Below are 16,317 nucleotides of genomic sequence, written 5' to 3'. Positions count from 1 at the left end.
TGGAGTTCCAAATTCTAGAGATGTGGTAAAGAGGATTTTGGAATCCAGACACACACACAACAGACATTTCACTGAAATGTGTGGGGGAAAGATGACCTCGGGTGAAGATTGTGAATCTACTGTAACGTCACCTGTTTGTTTTCAGCCTCTCTGTCTGATGAGAGACATAGAGCAGCTGGGCGAAGCTTGGTTTGTGTGCCACAGTGACAAATCCGCCCAGGAGTTGGGCAGAGCTTGGTATGTCTGGCCCTTGCAGCATCAAATTGAACAGTCCCAAAGAAAGTGATGTTTTCGGGGTTTTGGTTTTGACTACCCACAATGCACCATAGCTGTCATTAGCCATGAACTGAGCTATCGGGTGACCACCTTATATACCAGCGTCTTTGGGTCCCTGAAAAGCACTATATAAATATAATGTATTATTATTACCAGAGCGAGGCAGTGGCCTCCAACAAATAGTTTGCCAACTACTGGTTCCTCGCAAACAAATTCATTAGTAGCTTGTGAAACAATTTCAAAGGTACATGCGGTCTTCACCTGTTTCACTGCAAAAGGTCATGATAAAATATCACAGGTATTAGACACGGCAAGCTCCCAGATCTGTTTACACAACATTGACACGGCCACCTCGTTTAACCTTTATTGGTTTATCATGCCAAACGTAACAACCCATCTGGCTGGGAATTCCCAGCATGTTGCCGCTGTCTGCCTGTGTGGCCCACACGTCTGATCACTCAGTTGCTAATCATTATTAACTTGACTTGTGGGTTGACAGAAAACTGCACAACTTTCCCCGAAGAACTTCCCTTTTAAAGGGAAAAATCTCCCATTCGAATACTGACCTAAAATTAGGCACACCCTCCTCTCGTTTGCATTTGTTATAGTCTAACATGGCCAAAAGCTATGTCAAATAAAATCATAGCCTCAAGTGTGTTTTTTAAATAAAGTGACCCCTGTCTAATCATCAGCCAACCTTTTTAAATTACCATCTGCATCACAGAGTGAAGAAAAGAAAATCCCACGCAGCCTCGAAGGAGTAGATGCAAACTGAGACCCAGTTTGTAAAATCTGGCCGTCATGGGGTGTTTGGTGCGCACTTTGGGCATTTCCGCTGAAAAGGGTCTTTAAAAATGCTTATGAAGCAGTCATAGGACTTTAGAGAGACGCAGTCCAAACAAGGAGGGATTGATGGACCAGAAGCTCTTTGAGGAGAGTGGGCAGGAAGGCTGTGGGGTTATTTTTTTTCAAAATCTTTAGGTATCTCAATTGTTTGCAAATAAAATTTGCTGCTAGTTTCTTATTTTTCTGTGACATTGGTTTCTTCCAGCGAGCATCCACCAAACTATTCTCTGTGGATATTTTTCACCCAGTTTTTTCTCAGCAATTCCGCCATGTCCAATTGCACATCCTTCGGTGGGACCCCTGGGCCAATACAATGGCAGGATTGGAACACTAGCAGTGATGCAGCTAACTGCAAGTTGGTGACGTTAACACTGTGCCTTTCAAGATCACCTTCTCTGAGGATTCTAAAGACGTTATAGACCTCTCAGTAATGATCAAGTCGTAGTTGTGATTACTGGCTACCAGAAATGGTTGGGGTGTGCAGAGGGGCCGTGTTATGAAGAGTGACATTGTATTCTACTGTCTATTGATATTCTCTTTACATTGTGCTGTAACTTCTAAGGCCAACTCCCTCACTGGTCACGTTTAAACATACTCTTCTTTCGGCCATCAGTACTTTAAATACACCGCTTCCAATGGCTGGAAAGAATTACAAACCTTTTTTTTTAATGAACTTCACACTTTCATCACACCTGATTTCAAAATCAAACTAATGAGGTTAGTTTCTGTCTGATCAAAGTGTCTGCTGTATAAAGTGTATTTGGATTTTAACTACATAATATACATACATACATACATACATATATACACTCACCTAAAGGATTATTAGGAACACCATACTAATACTGTGTTTGACCCCCTTTCGCCTTCAGAACTGCCTTAATTCTACATGGCATTGATTCAACAAGGTGCTGAAAGCATTCTTTAGAAATGTTGGCCCATATTGTTAGGATAGCATCTTGCAGTTGATGGAGATTTGTGGGATGCACATCCAGGGCACGAAGCTCCCGTTCCACCACATCCCAAAGATGCTCTATTGGGTTGAGATCTGGTGACTGTGGGGGACCATTTGAGTACAGTGAACTCTGTCATGTTCAAGAAACCAATTTGAAATTAGTCGAGCTTTGTGACATGGTGCATTATCCTGCTGGAAGTAGCCATCAGAGGATGGGTACATGGTGGTCATAAAGGGATGGACATGGTCAGAAACAATGCTCAGGTAGGCTGTGGCATTTAAACGATGCCCAATTAGCACTAAGGGGCCTAAAGTGTGCCAAGAAAACATCCCCCACACCATTACACCAACACCACCAGCCTGCACAGTGGTAAAAAGGCATGATGGATCCATGTTCTCATTCTGTTTACGCCAAATTCTGACTCTACCATCTGAATGTCTCACCAGAAATCGAGACTCATCAGACCAGGCAACATCCTTCCAGTCTTTAACTGTCCAATTTTGGTGAGCTCGTGCAAATTGTAGCCTCTTTTTCCTATTTGTAGTGGAGATGAGTGGTACCCGGTGGGGTCTTCTGCTGTTGTAGCCCATCCGCCTCAAGGTTGTGCGTGTTGTGGCTTCACAAATGCTTTGCTGCATACCTCGGTTGTAACGAGTGGTTATTTCAGTCAAAGTTGCTCTTCTATCAGCTTGAATGAGTTGGCCCATTCTCCTCTGACCTCTAGCATCAACAAGGCATTTTCGCCCACAGGACTGCCGCATACTGGATGTTTTTCCCTTTTCACACCATTCTTTGTAAACCCTAGAAATGGTTGTGCGTGAAAATCCCAGTAACTGAGCACATTGTGAAATACTCAGACTGGCCCGCCTGGCACCAACAACCATGCCACGCTCAAAATTGCTTAAATCACCTTTCTTTCCCATTCTGACATTCAGTTTGGAGTTCAGGAGATTGTCTTGACCAGGACCACACCCCTAAATGCATTGAAGCGACTGCCATGTGATTGGTTGATTAGATAATTGCATTAATGAGAAATTGTGTACACTCACTTTAGGTGAGTGTACACACATTATTTATGTGGATCAGTCTGCCCAGTCTTCTTGCAACTTTATTCTTTAGGCCAGGTTGCTCATTTTAATTAAGTTCTCATCTCTTAATTGGTCCTCATCTGACATACCTGGCTAAATAACAGTGAAATAAATAAATACAAATCTCTACTTTCATCTACCAGCCAACTCTTTATTCCAGCTTGACGACAACACTTGATAATTTCCAATCAGAATATCAAAGCCAATGAGACAATAGAAAATGTTGCTTTACCCCTCATGTATTCTGGCCCGGCCATTGGGTTTTTGGGAACAATAATATGATTCAATCATTTTCGTGTTCAAATCCAGATTCTTTGCAGAGATGAAACTAACACCCGAGGGCTTTGCATAGCATTTACCGCAACACAATTTCAGCATCCTTTCAATGTCCTATGCATAAGGGGTTTGGGAAGCTAAACAACACTGAAATAGTGACTGGGTAAAGATGTGAACAAGAACAGGCCTCCCATATGTTTTTACCATCACCTTTGCAGCACAAGTTGAATATTAAATTATTCTTTTGAACAGTGTGAATGGGGAGCGAGGGTGATATGACGCATTCAGAGAGTAGAGATTTAAGCCAGGGCTATGTTCCTTCGCTCTAGCCTCCAGGTGTCCACACAGCCAGAGTTATCCTGACAGCCTTCCTGACAAACCTGTCACTGGGAATTTATGTCTGTGTTAAAGACTCCTTCCCCTCCACCTCTGCCTCTCTTTGCCACTCACTATCTGTCTCCCTCTCCCTCACTTCGTCTCCCACTACCTCTGTCCCCCCTCTCTCTGTTTCCGTCCCTCCACGTCTCCCTCGTTCTCTCTCTCTCTCTGTCTCCCTCTCTCTCCATGCCTCACTCTCTCTTGCTCCCTCTGGCTTCCTTCTCTCTAGCCATGTCTGCCTCTCTCTCTCTCTCTCTGTGTCTCTCTCCAGTGTCTACCTACCAATCTCTGTCTCTCCAGGAATGGCCCAGGGAGCCCAGGGAGGCTCAACAGCTGCTCCCACAGGGTTGTCCCTGGAGACTGCTGACACTATTCATCATACTTTAATTAGCCAGTTAGCTCCACTAATTAACTCTCTCCATCCACAGTGATTGAATTGGGGAGGCTGGGAATGGCGTTTGTTTCTTTCTAGTGCCAGTGGACACTATCATTCTCCTTCTAGTACTTTCTTTCTAATTTCGTTTCGCTCACTCACTCTCGCACTTTTACGCACGCACTCACACACCACACACACACACACACATTTGAGACAAATTCTCGATCATCCTTTAGCAAGTTAACCAATAATCTCTAATTTAAAAAGAAATCTGTAGTTTTATATATATATATATATATATATATATATATATATATATATATATATATATTTAGGATATATATATATATATATATATATTTAGGTATATATATAAATAAGGCATCATTCTTCAGAGGGGATGAAGATCTAATCTCAGATCAAAAGAAAAAAATGAATAAGGTTGGCAAATAGGTTAGACTCCCAACCATTGATGAGCATCTATATTTCATCATAAAAACCTACGATAGCATCCTTTTCTGTGACCCATTCATCTCTGATAAAATAAAAATTTTGGGAACTTTTCCAAAATCCATTGACATCACTCAAGTGGCTCTGAGGTCGAACCATGAAGTTAATTGTAGTGACCGCGTGGCAGATGTGACCATAACTGATAATGTCACACCAAGATTTTCAATTACCTCGGCGTTGCTGGGACAATATTACATATATTAGCTCGGTGACATTCATGGGTCGGGCAGAGATGGTAAAAATAAATAAGGAGATGAATTTGTAATGGCCTGCAAAATATTCTCATCACAGCGGCCACATCACGACAAACTACCCCCTTATCAATAGCCGTGCCCAATGATTGGTTGGTGCTTTGTCTCCAGACAGTCACTGGTGTTATGTCACTGGTCAATCCGTCTGATGATGGCGGATGTCAGAACAAAACACATACCCTTGTCTTTACTCATGGAAAAACACCTGCCCATTTTGAATTTGATGCCAGCCACACAATTCAAAAAGGTTGGGACAGGGGCATGTTTACCACTGTGTTGCATCGCCTCTTCTTTTAACAACACTCTGTAAGTGTTTGGGAACTGAGATCAGTTGCTGTAGTTTTGAAAATGGAATGATATAGGTTTGCAGCTGCTCAACAGTTCAGGGTCTCGTTTCCTGTATTTGTAATTTCATAAGGTGCCAAATGTTTTCAATACAGGACAGGTCTGGACTGCAGACATGCCAATTTAGCAACCACACTCCTTTAATACAGACCACTGTTTCCGCTGCGTTCAATGAAATCCTCCCCGCCAAGGCAAGAGAAAAACAAAAAAATAATCAAAACATTTTGTTTGACTCAATTGTCATGGTACAACACCGTTCGTACGGGTATTTACCTCCTTGTGCTATTTTTGCATGCAATTTGAGAAACACAGATCGCACAGCAATCTTATTCGGAGCCACCAATAACCCTCTATGTAGACGAGCTGAACGGGTGGTATCCTACAGAGTCATTCCATTCTGCCCACGCGCGAAACAACTAATTTCAGCAGGAAGGAGTCACTTGAGGAACGCACCAAGGTACTCGTTTGTTAGCTTAACTAGCTTAATTAGCTAACGATTCAGTTAAAGCACACATTATTCTCACCCAATTTAGATGTAGCTAACATCCCCTATCGCCCAAAACGATACGTTTTGCTATTAAATATATCATTCCAGCTAGCCCACCGCCATTTTTATATATGTATGGCGCAGATCTGCAACTATAGGTCCCGCATTAGAATCGAAACAAATTATGCATTAGGCTTATAGTAAGCCTAGAATAAAACAGTTTCTGTGCATGGGCATCCGTGCATGCTTTTTTTTTTTCCGTGCATGCTTTTTGGGCCAGGATAGTCAAAAACTTCCCTGGCTACAACCTTCTGTAGTTCCACTATAGTAAGCCTAGAACTGTTATGTTGGGACTATTTCTGGTGGATTTTCAAAGTACGCATCCGTGCATACTTTTTGGGTCAGGATAGACGAAAATGTAGTTGGCTACAACCTTCAGTAGCTATGTTATAGTGAGCTTAAAATAAAACGGTTCACTGTTATATTGCGATTATTTCTGGAGGATTTTCGAGTCCTGCATGCTTTTTGGGTCAGGATAGACAAAAACTTAGCTGGCTACAAACTTCAGTAGCTACATTATAGTAAGCCTAAAATAAAACTGTATTTATTGCGACTATTTCTGGTGGATTTTCTACGTATGCAACTGTGCATGATTTTTGGGATAATATAGGCTAGATAAAAACCCCATGGGCAGTAAAAGAGTAGGGATTTCCACGATTCTCTTGTTTTTTGACTTAACAAAAATTTTAATGTCAGCTATATTGTATCAGTATCATTCACAAATGAAAGAAAAACGAACGTTTTAGCGCAAATGAAATAGCTTTGGGTGTGTTCAGTTCAAGTAGTAAGTTGGATACTAGTGAGCCTATTGGCTAAGCTGTTAAAACGGCCAGTGACAAAAGCCATACAATTCATATATACTATTTGTGGTGTAAATAAACTTAATAAGAAACGTTAGTCAGTTTAACAAAATGCTAAAATGGTGTCTAGCTAAATATTCATACCAAATGTTGAGATGCTATACCGAGAGTGTGCAAACATATATAGTACTCTGGTGTAGTGGTTAAAGACACAGCCACTCGTGTGGGAGATGCAGGTTCAAATCCAGGAAAGGCAACAATATTTATCACTATAAAATGCAGGCCGGCTGAACTAGGCTTGCCTGGTTCCTTTTCTGGTTTCCAATACAGAATCGTGTTGGTTTTTAATGCATTGCCACCTAAGGGCTGCAAGATCATGGCCATCCACTATTGGTTTTCGACTTTGTCCCTTGCGTACAGAGATTACTCCAGAATCTCTGAATCTTTTAGTAATATTGTGTACCGTAAACAAATCCGGGGCCGCTGCCCCCGCGACCCGGCCCCGGATAAGTGGAAGAAGATGGATGGATGGATGGTGTACCGTAAATGGAGGGATCCCCAGACTCTTTGCAATTTAACATTGTGATATGTTATTGTTGAATTGTGGCACTATTTGCCCGCTTGGGCTTTCACAGAGTGGTGAACCCCTCCCCATCCTCACTTCTGACAGACCCATCCTCTCTGGAATAATCTTTTATTACCCAATCATGTTACTGCCCTGTTGCAAATTGACCTAATTAGTTATGTGATATTGCACCAGTTTATTTTTTGTTATCTTACTAGTTGACTATCAACATTATGCTCCTTATGTTACCAGCTTGGTAAGATGGTCTGACTTCATACTCATACAAATTCTGTTTGTTTTTGTTTTACTTGTGTTAACTCATTGTGGATTTAACACTGTCCTAGGTAATTTGTCTGGGGGGTGAGACTGTGTGACATCATATTCTGTTGGTCATAGTTTCCTGTATGTTTGTGTTGACCAACATTACAATCTTACAGCCAAACAAAGGCCACTTGTTGCAAGATTACACATTGCAGTTTAATTTGTCTTGTCATGGTACTGTGGTCATTAACAGTTGTTCATTTCACAACTTCAAAAATCACTGCTAAACATCTCTATTATAAATAAATGCATTTCCAACATTGACCTTTAAAAAGAAAAAAAAAAAAATGTATATATCCCTGGAGGTTTGAAAAAGATGAAACCGAAATACCCGAAAGGCATTCTTAAAAGCGTTGCGTTCTGCCGAAATCTCTATTTAAGTTCAGAAAATGTTATAATATATGCAGGAGTCCCAGTGGAGTGAACCATGGTAGAGTACTGCTTGAGCAGCCTCTATATACTTAATAAAGTATACCTGTGATTAGAACCCTGAGCAACAGGGATCTTTCAGCGATGAATTTATATTATAACCTTGGTTAATCTTAGGTAGAGAAAAGAAAGACACACAAAAGAGAGGCAGACACACAGAGAAAGCAACAGATGAAGAGACCCAGAGAGAGACATCAATCCTGCTTCTCTCAGACAGGAGGGTGGTGGTAGGGGGAGGAGTGTGAGAGAGGGAGGGGGGGGGGGGCGAGAGTGAAAAATTGAGGGGTGAGATAGAGAGAGGGGAGGAGGAAGAGAGATAGAGTTAGTGAGATGGGGAGATAGTGAGAGAGTGACGGGAGGAGAGATAGATAGTGAGAGAGTGAGAGATAGATAATAAGAGAGGGAGGGAAGAAAGGGAGGGATAAAGATGGAACAGGGGCAGCGGAAGGGAGACAGAGGGAGGCCATCATGCTGGCAGAGAAAGAGTAGACAGATTGCCTTCTGCTGTTGTAGCAGCTCATACCACTCACGGAAATGAGGTTCTCTTTTTCAGGGCTTTCACTCCCAAAAAACGTTGGCTCCCTTCAAATCGAGTTTGTTTCATTTCAGACAAAGGGAGGCCAAAACAGCCAGACATAATCCTGATCCTGACTGGCTGATCTCCGTATCACTTTACCCGGCAATGAAACTTTCGTAAACAAGTATTGTATTAAATAGGGAGGCAGACTTTGGTATTAACTGGTAAAGGGCGCTTTGGCCAGTGTACTTGCGCCAAAGGGAATTAAGGTCAGACTTTAATTACCTTGTCGGGATCACTGACCGGGAGAAGCCATTACCTGTAGTGCTCTGGTAGGCTACGGCTATTCACAAAAATCTATTATTTCTGTTTCAGGAATGGACGGGTCCCATGGGACACCACTGTAGGACGATCACAGGAGTGGAAACTATGTCCAAGACATCATCTGATGTTGGAAGATAATTCCATTATACAGGTTGCACAGTGTCCACATCGTAGGGCTATGGTGATTGTTCACGTCTGGATCGACTACAGAAATATTCTTAGCATTTTTCCTTTGCTGGACTCGCTTTCTAACTTGGATTTTAATGGCTAACTGAGGTATGACTGTGATTCTGCTTACAGTTTATGTCCATATTAACAACGTTTTAAACATCAGACCCAAAATGGGAGTGAAAGAAAAGTATATATCACCAAAGTCTCAGACTTAAGAATTTTTAAGCATCCTATTGGTTATTTGGTGCGTGGAGATCCAAATGATGACTTGGCGTTGTACATGTCAACGTGCATGATGGGAAATATCATTATGAGAGAATTGATGAATCATAGAATGTCAGTGAACGACTTGTATCAGATTGATGACCTTAAAATTGAGCTTGCGCACATTTTACAGAAAACCTCTCATTATGTAAAATCTTGACTACTGACAGTCATTAGCCTACCACATGAGTTAATTTAACATTTCAATCACAATAAAAATAAAAAAAAAATTACGAATGAAAGCACACGTTTTCCCAAAATGCCATGCTGAAATGCCACCATAATCCAAGAACATCCCGAAGAGGATATTCACCAACTTTAATTTAAACATAGTAAACAGTGATTTACCTTATTCCTCATCAGCACACTCTTTTGTGTATCCAACAAGATCTTGTTAGCTTCTGGGACAGACTGTTTACTAGTTCATTACAGTATCACAAATGCCTTGTTCACAGCGTGTTCAAGTGTTCATGTTCATTGTCACGGTTTGTTCATATTCTGCCTCTCCCCATTAATTTGTGCAGAAAAAACAAACCGGTGCAGCTGTTGCTTTTCCACTGCCCATTCATTGAAATGTCACAAGCCTGTCATGTCATACACTCCTTTACTCAAAACCAGGCTCAGCACTGACACGCCATTTCCCCCTGCCTCCCTCCATTCCTCCGCACCTTCCTGTCTCACTCTGATGTCCATCAGAGCCCTGCAGACATAAAGCGTTTGGGTAAAGGGGATTGTGTTGTTGTCAAAGATTTGTAGGGCTTCGGCGGCAGTTACTAGACATTAAATCTCTGATTTGGCTCCTTTTGTCATGTATCTTACAGAAACACTGTTTGACAAGAGGACGTCTTTCTTTGACTGGATGGATTTAGTTGTTACTGTCACCAGTTACTGTGGCCTATGTCAGAGACAGTACTGAAAGAAAGACTCAATTTAAGACAAAAGCCCTCATTAGATTTTGATCTCAGCAGGGCCACACTTGTGTTTTTCTGGACTAGAAAAGGATAGTAATTCCTCTTCAGCCACCATAACAGAATTTTCCTGACCAGAACAAATCAGCGAAAAGCCAGGAAAAAGTCTCGATTTAATGCACCCAAGGGAACAATAAGCAGCCCTCAATGAATGGCGGAATGTCTTTAAGTTGGGTGTTTCCTTTCTTTACTGTCTCTGACTTATGTCTCATTACCGTACTGTATCTACTGCTGAAAATGGCAGGGGTCACAAGGAGAGCCTGACTCAAGGGGAGTTTTATGACAGGGCTAAGGCCCTGTCCAAACAGACTGTCGAGCTGGGCCATAGCCATGGGAATAGATAGTCTTACTCCTTTTGCCTTCTCACTCCTGAATGCATTCCAGTGACTATATCTACGTGCAGTGAATCCCTCCTGCGGACGGACCAAGGGGTCACCTGTAGTGAATCCCTCCACCGGACGGACCAAGGGGTCACCTGTAGTGAATCCCTCCTGCGGACGGACCAAGGGGTCACCTGTAGTGAATCCCTCCAGCGGACGGATCCAGGGGTCACCTGTAGTGAATCCCTCCAGCGGACGGATCCAGGGGTCACCTGTAGTGAATCCCTCCACCGGACGGACCCAGGGGCAATGCCCTGAGAAAATCAGTTGGACAGACAGAATTATTTTATTTGGAAAACAACCAACATTTCTCTCGGTTTCACTCAAAGGCTGTAAATCAGGTGCATTCACTTCATAGATGACAAAAGATTGGTTAATGACTCCGCAGTCTGCTTTTATGATTAAACTTGGTCAGTTCTAATTTTAGGAATTACCTTGTAAAAGGAACAAATGCTGTATGGTTCTAGGCTTAAGCCATAATCCACAGGTGGAGTTAGAGATGGGTAGTGTAAAACATGCAGGATGCTGGCGGCCGACACGGCCCCTACCTCCCCATTGAATGCATACGACCAGAATCAATGAGCAGAGGTTCTCATGTCAACCTGTAAAACTCGACAAGGTTTTCAAGTTCTTTACAGCCATGGGGAAGAATAGAGATATATCTAAAACTGAATTTATACCATCATGTTAACTGCACACCTTTTCAGCACAAAAGATACAACATACAAAAAAGCTGCCATGATCTTTGCATCATTGAGACAGAAGATGAGCTCATCCCAGCTAATGGCTACCACTAGGGACCTCACTCACATTGTTTCTGACAGGGTGCTTTGTTTCTGACAGGATGATTCCCAATGTCTTCTGTGACTTTCTAAGCATCAAACTGACAAAACAAGTAATCACGTTGTTTGCATTTCCTCTATTACTTTGAGAACAGTGTAATTTTTGTGTACAGAGCTGTAAACGTAGGACTGCTGAATAAGTTTAGACTGAAAGTCTGTTAACTTCAATTGCCTGGCCACGTTTCTATCGCACCAATGCCAAGTTTCACCAATTGACAAGTGGTTAGATCGCTGTGAACCCATCTATCTATCTAATCTATCTATCACCAGATGAATGATGTTGCTGTTCTGCCCTCTGTGTTTAATGTTGAATTCTTATGGGCCTTCTATTAGCCTACACTGTTATTCTAAATTGCACTTCCTTTAACTATATTATTTTTGTCCAGATTAGTAACAATCTACTTTCATTTCATGGATCTTGCAAAACAGATGCGTTCTGGACAGTTAGGCTAAATAATACATGTATTATTTAGAAACAAGACTATTAAACTGTTTACCAGAAGATTATGTAAATGCAAGATAATAAAAATATTAGTTTTAAAATAGGGAAATCTTTCATGTTAACTTGACTAATGCCAGGCAGAGGTTAGCTACATTCATTAATTCAGAAATGATTAGACTATTTGTAGTTATGAAATTTTACCTGAACACTTACACTCACCTAAAGGATTATTAGGAACACCATACTAATACTGTGTTTGACCCCCTTTCGCCTTCAGAACTGCCTTAATTCTACGTGGCATTGATTCAACAAGGTGCTGAAAGCATTCTTTAGAAATGTTGGCCCATATTGATAGGATAGCATCTTGCAGTTGATGGAGATTTGTGGGATGCACATCCAGGGCACGAAGCTCCCGTTCCACCACATCCCAAAGATGCTCTATTGGGTTGAGATCTGGTGACTGTGGAGGCCATTTCAGTACAGTGAACTCATTGTCATGTTCAAGAAACCAATTTGAAATTAGTCGAGCTTTGTGACATGGTGCATTATCCTGCTGGAAGTAGCCACCAGAGGATGGGTACATGGTGGTCATAAAGGGATGGACATGGTCAGAAAAAATGCTCAGGTAGGCCGTGGCATTTAAACGATGCCCAATTGGCACTAAGGGGCCTAAAGTTACACCACCTCCACCAGCCTGCACAGTGGTAACAAGGCATAATGGATCCATGTTCTCATTCTGTTTACACCAAATTCTGACTCTACCATCTGAATGTCTCTACAGAAATCGAGACTCATCAGACCAGGCAACATTCTTCCAGTCTTCAACTGTCCAATTTTGGTGAGCTTGTGCAAATTGTAGCCTCTTTTTCCTATTTGTAGTGGAGAAGAGTGGTACCCGGTGGGGTCTTCTGCTGTTGTAGCCCATCCGCCTCAAGGTTGTGCGTGTTGTAGCTTCACAAATGCTTTGCTGCATACCTTGGTTGTAACGAGTGGTTATTTCAGTCAAAGTTGCTCTTCTATTAGCTTGAATCAGTCGGCCCATTCTCCTCTGACTTCTAGCATCAACAAGGCATTTTCGCCCACAGGACTGCCGCATACTGGATGTTTTTCCCTTTTCACACCATTCTTTGTAAACCCTAGAAATGGTTGTGCGTGAAAATCCCAGTAACTGAGCAGATTCTGAAATACTCAGACCGGCCCGTCTGGCACCAACAACCATGCCACGCTCAAAATTGCTTAAATCACCTTTCTTTCCCATTCTGACATTCAGTTTGGAGTTCAGGAGATTGTCTTGACCAGGACCACACCCCTAAATGCATTGAAGCAACTGCCCTGTGATTGGTTGATTAGACAATTGCATTAATGAGAAATTGAACAGCTGTTCCTAATAATCCTTTAGGTGAGTGTATATGTGAAGGTTACTGGTAAAACAGTGACTACTGGTTAAACGGTGTAGTGTTTGCCTAAAATGTAGTTGCATGTTGCATTTCATTAATGTACTACAGTAGAATAACAGATTAAAATATTTGTTATGGATAGGGTATCTTGGCATTAATCACTCAAAGGTCTATTAATCTCTTTTAATTGTTGAAGAATGTTGCCAGACTATAGGAAAAGATGAGGGAAGATGAATAGGCTGCAAACAATTCCATTACTGAATAGAACAGATGTATCAGCCTGAAGGGTAGACTGAAGCACTGTATCCAACTGTTGTTTATCAAATTTGACAATCAATTAGTTCTTGTTTGACCAAAGCCAAGTTATTAGATGCATCAACTCGCATCAAAATAGTTCCAGAAGTGGCCAAAGATTGTTTAGTTTGACAGAGTACTGAATATGGGAGGGGATATCCAATACAATAGCCTCAATGGTGGAAAATTAATCTGCTTGAGTGGTGCTCTCAATTACTAGTTTAGCAGAGAATCTTGGCATTGTGGTGTCATTAGCCCAATCAGAAACACCACATCAGTTGACATAGAAAAAAAAAACACTGCAAACTCCCATCACATTCCGTTTGCGTCTCTCAGTCTTGTAATTGCCTGAACAAAGGGACCATTGTTGCCACAATAAAACCCTGGTAATTAGGTTTTAAATCTCAGTTACAAGTTTTTAGGGGACGCTACTTCCTCGTTCTTGAAACAGCTTGTATACAAAGCCATGCATGCTGTGCCTCCTCTCAAAACAGTAATTGCTGCGTTTTGTATTAAATACATCCCTACCCAGCTCTTAATTTGCTGTGAGCTAGCTGTAATAAAGGCTCCCTCATGGCTCCCTCCTACGTTATCGCTCCCTGATCTTCTTTACTGATTGATATAATGACACAATTAGCCCAGGGAGAGAGATACAGACATACTGAAATCAGCTGGAGGTTGTCTTCTATGTTACATCACAACCTAAGGTCAGACGACTTTTGCTAAACACAAAACAAGAAAAACCGATAAAGAACATACAAGCTCTCTGAGATTTGGCACCTACACTAATTTGGTACAAGGACCATCAAAACATACCGTTTTTATTTTTGTGTCTGTGCATTTTTTCTCTCCCTTTGAGCTCCTTGTTTGTTGTTGTCGCAGTTCTCCTCTGACAATACACCCACATTTCTAAGTACCTAAGTGTGGTTCTTTGAAATCAATCTCGTTAAAGCATCTTTCAACACTCGGCTCTGGTTATTACATTGTCCCATCGAGTTATAATTAACCGTAGCCCTCGCTCTCTCTCCAGTTTATTGCCATTATTTTATGAAATAGAGACAATGACAAGCTCCAGCAATGGCAGTGATCGCACATGTACAAAGTAGATACATTAGGTATAAATGTTTTATATAGCATGTTTGTATTTTGCTCTTTAGGTGCATTGAGATGAGATTAAATCACGTAGAAGTTAAATAAATATAATATTGTTATTGTTATTAGTATGATTATTATTTTTAGTAGTATATCTGTGTTATGTAATGAAAGGCCATACTATGTACCCCTACTGAAACTAGGCCTATGTAATTTGCCCTAATTTACCCCTGTTAAATACTGCAGAGATTTCTCATTGTCTTCCTTTCAGTGCTTTTTATAGTTGGTGCTCCACTGAAATAATATTTTTCTGATTCTCTTTGATTCCTTAGTTCTGTAGACATCCATTGGCTCTTGATCAGAATTCCAGGGCTGCCATCCAATGGCTTGCCACTTAGGTTCAGCAGGGTAATGGGCCTGTTCATGGCTGGGGGAACAACTGCTACTAATGAAGGTATTCCACAAAGTAATTACGGCTTTGTTTTAAATCAAAGCACCAAGAGTTAACACACATCTGCCAATCTCATCCATAAACTGTGGAAAATCAAATAAAAAAGTGATTCTGGTTAAACTAGATCTGATGTAGTGGTGTTCGGGTCATGCAACCTCAATTAAGGCATTTGAAAGACACTCGCCTGAGAGTGTAGAACACCCAATGCTATTAAACCTTGAAGTACTTGTGCAAGAAAAATGTCTTGACTGCTCAATGTTTTATTCTATATCTATCTGAAAAGAAGCCCATGCGACTAGTTAATTAATCTGCCTTGACTAGTGCCTGAAATATGACTCCATGCCTTCAAGATGAAGCCTCTCAGTCACTGTCCAAGTCTTATGGTCCTCCTCTCCCCAGCACCAGTTCTCCACACTGATATGACTGCCACCCCAGAGGAAGCCTCATTGCCGCTCCGGGACCAAAGTTGAACAAAGTCCAGTCAAATCGATCAGATCTTAACAACCAGTATCAATCACCACTCTTCCACTCAGACAATCACATTGTGTGTGGGGTATCCATCATGGCTAATCAGGCGTATCAATCTCAGTTGGCTGGCTGTAGCCTCCCCATGCTACGCACTGAGCCTTGTGGAGTAGTGAGGAGAGTTCATCATCATTACCTGAGGTCACTTGTTAGCAGTGGCACTGGCGTTGAAGGGGCTAATCCAGAAACCTCGGAGAAGACATTGGCTACCTTAAGGTCAAGCAGATCCCCGTGTGTCTGTGATGGTTCGCTGATCCACGTTCAGCTGACGACTGACCATACACGAGACATGGCTCTTGGGTAAACACAGAGGCTTTACGTCGGGGATGCTGTCACAGTCTCGGAGACACGTGATGTAACACAAAGGGCCAGATTAATGAGTGCGTGCGTGATAATTGTGAGCACTGGTGTTGAACACTGGTCTCTTTCCATGGATTTATGTCCTGGTTACTTGATTGTGGTCTTCCACTGGTCTCCTACAAACTCCAAGAATAATATTTTTTGTTTAATGTTTAATGTTAGAGTATTTCATTTACTTTGTTTTGAAAATGCAAATGCTGTGCCCTAATAAAAACAATATTATTGAATATATATTAAGTTCATTTTTTTTCTGCTTTGAGGCTGATTATCACTTTGCCCTCCGCACAGTTTCTGAATTAGTTACATTACAATCAAGTCTACATAAT

The 16,317-nt window shown here is 41.6% G+C and overlaps 1 long non-coding RNA gene across 1 annotated transcript; it reads left to right on the top strand.

Annotated features, from left to right (window-relative positions):
• The first annotated feature begins 5,615 nt into the window (after window positions 1-5,615).
• LOC109616192 lies at window positions 5,616-15,611 on the top strand. Its single transcript, XR_002197292.1, has 4 exons — window positions 5,616-5,759; window positions 8,857-9,081; window positions 14,988-15,109; window positions 15,506-15,611. It is a non-coding gene; the product is annotated as an uncharacterized LOC109616192 (long non-coding RNA).
• Window positions 15,612-16,317: the final 706 nt, after the last annotated feature.

Source organism: Esox lucius, chromosome 10 (assembly GCF_011004845.1).
Source record: "Esox lucius isolate fEsoLuc1 chromosome 10, fEsoLuc1.pri, whole genome shotgun sequence".
In the NCBI taxonomy this organism is placed as follows: domain Eukaryota; kingdom Metazoa; phylum Chordata; class Actinopteri; order Esociformes; family Esocidae; genus Esox; species Esox lucius.
The sequence above is the reverse complement of the archived record's forward strand: the minus strand, read 5'-3'. Positions and strand labels throughout refer to the sequence as shown.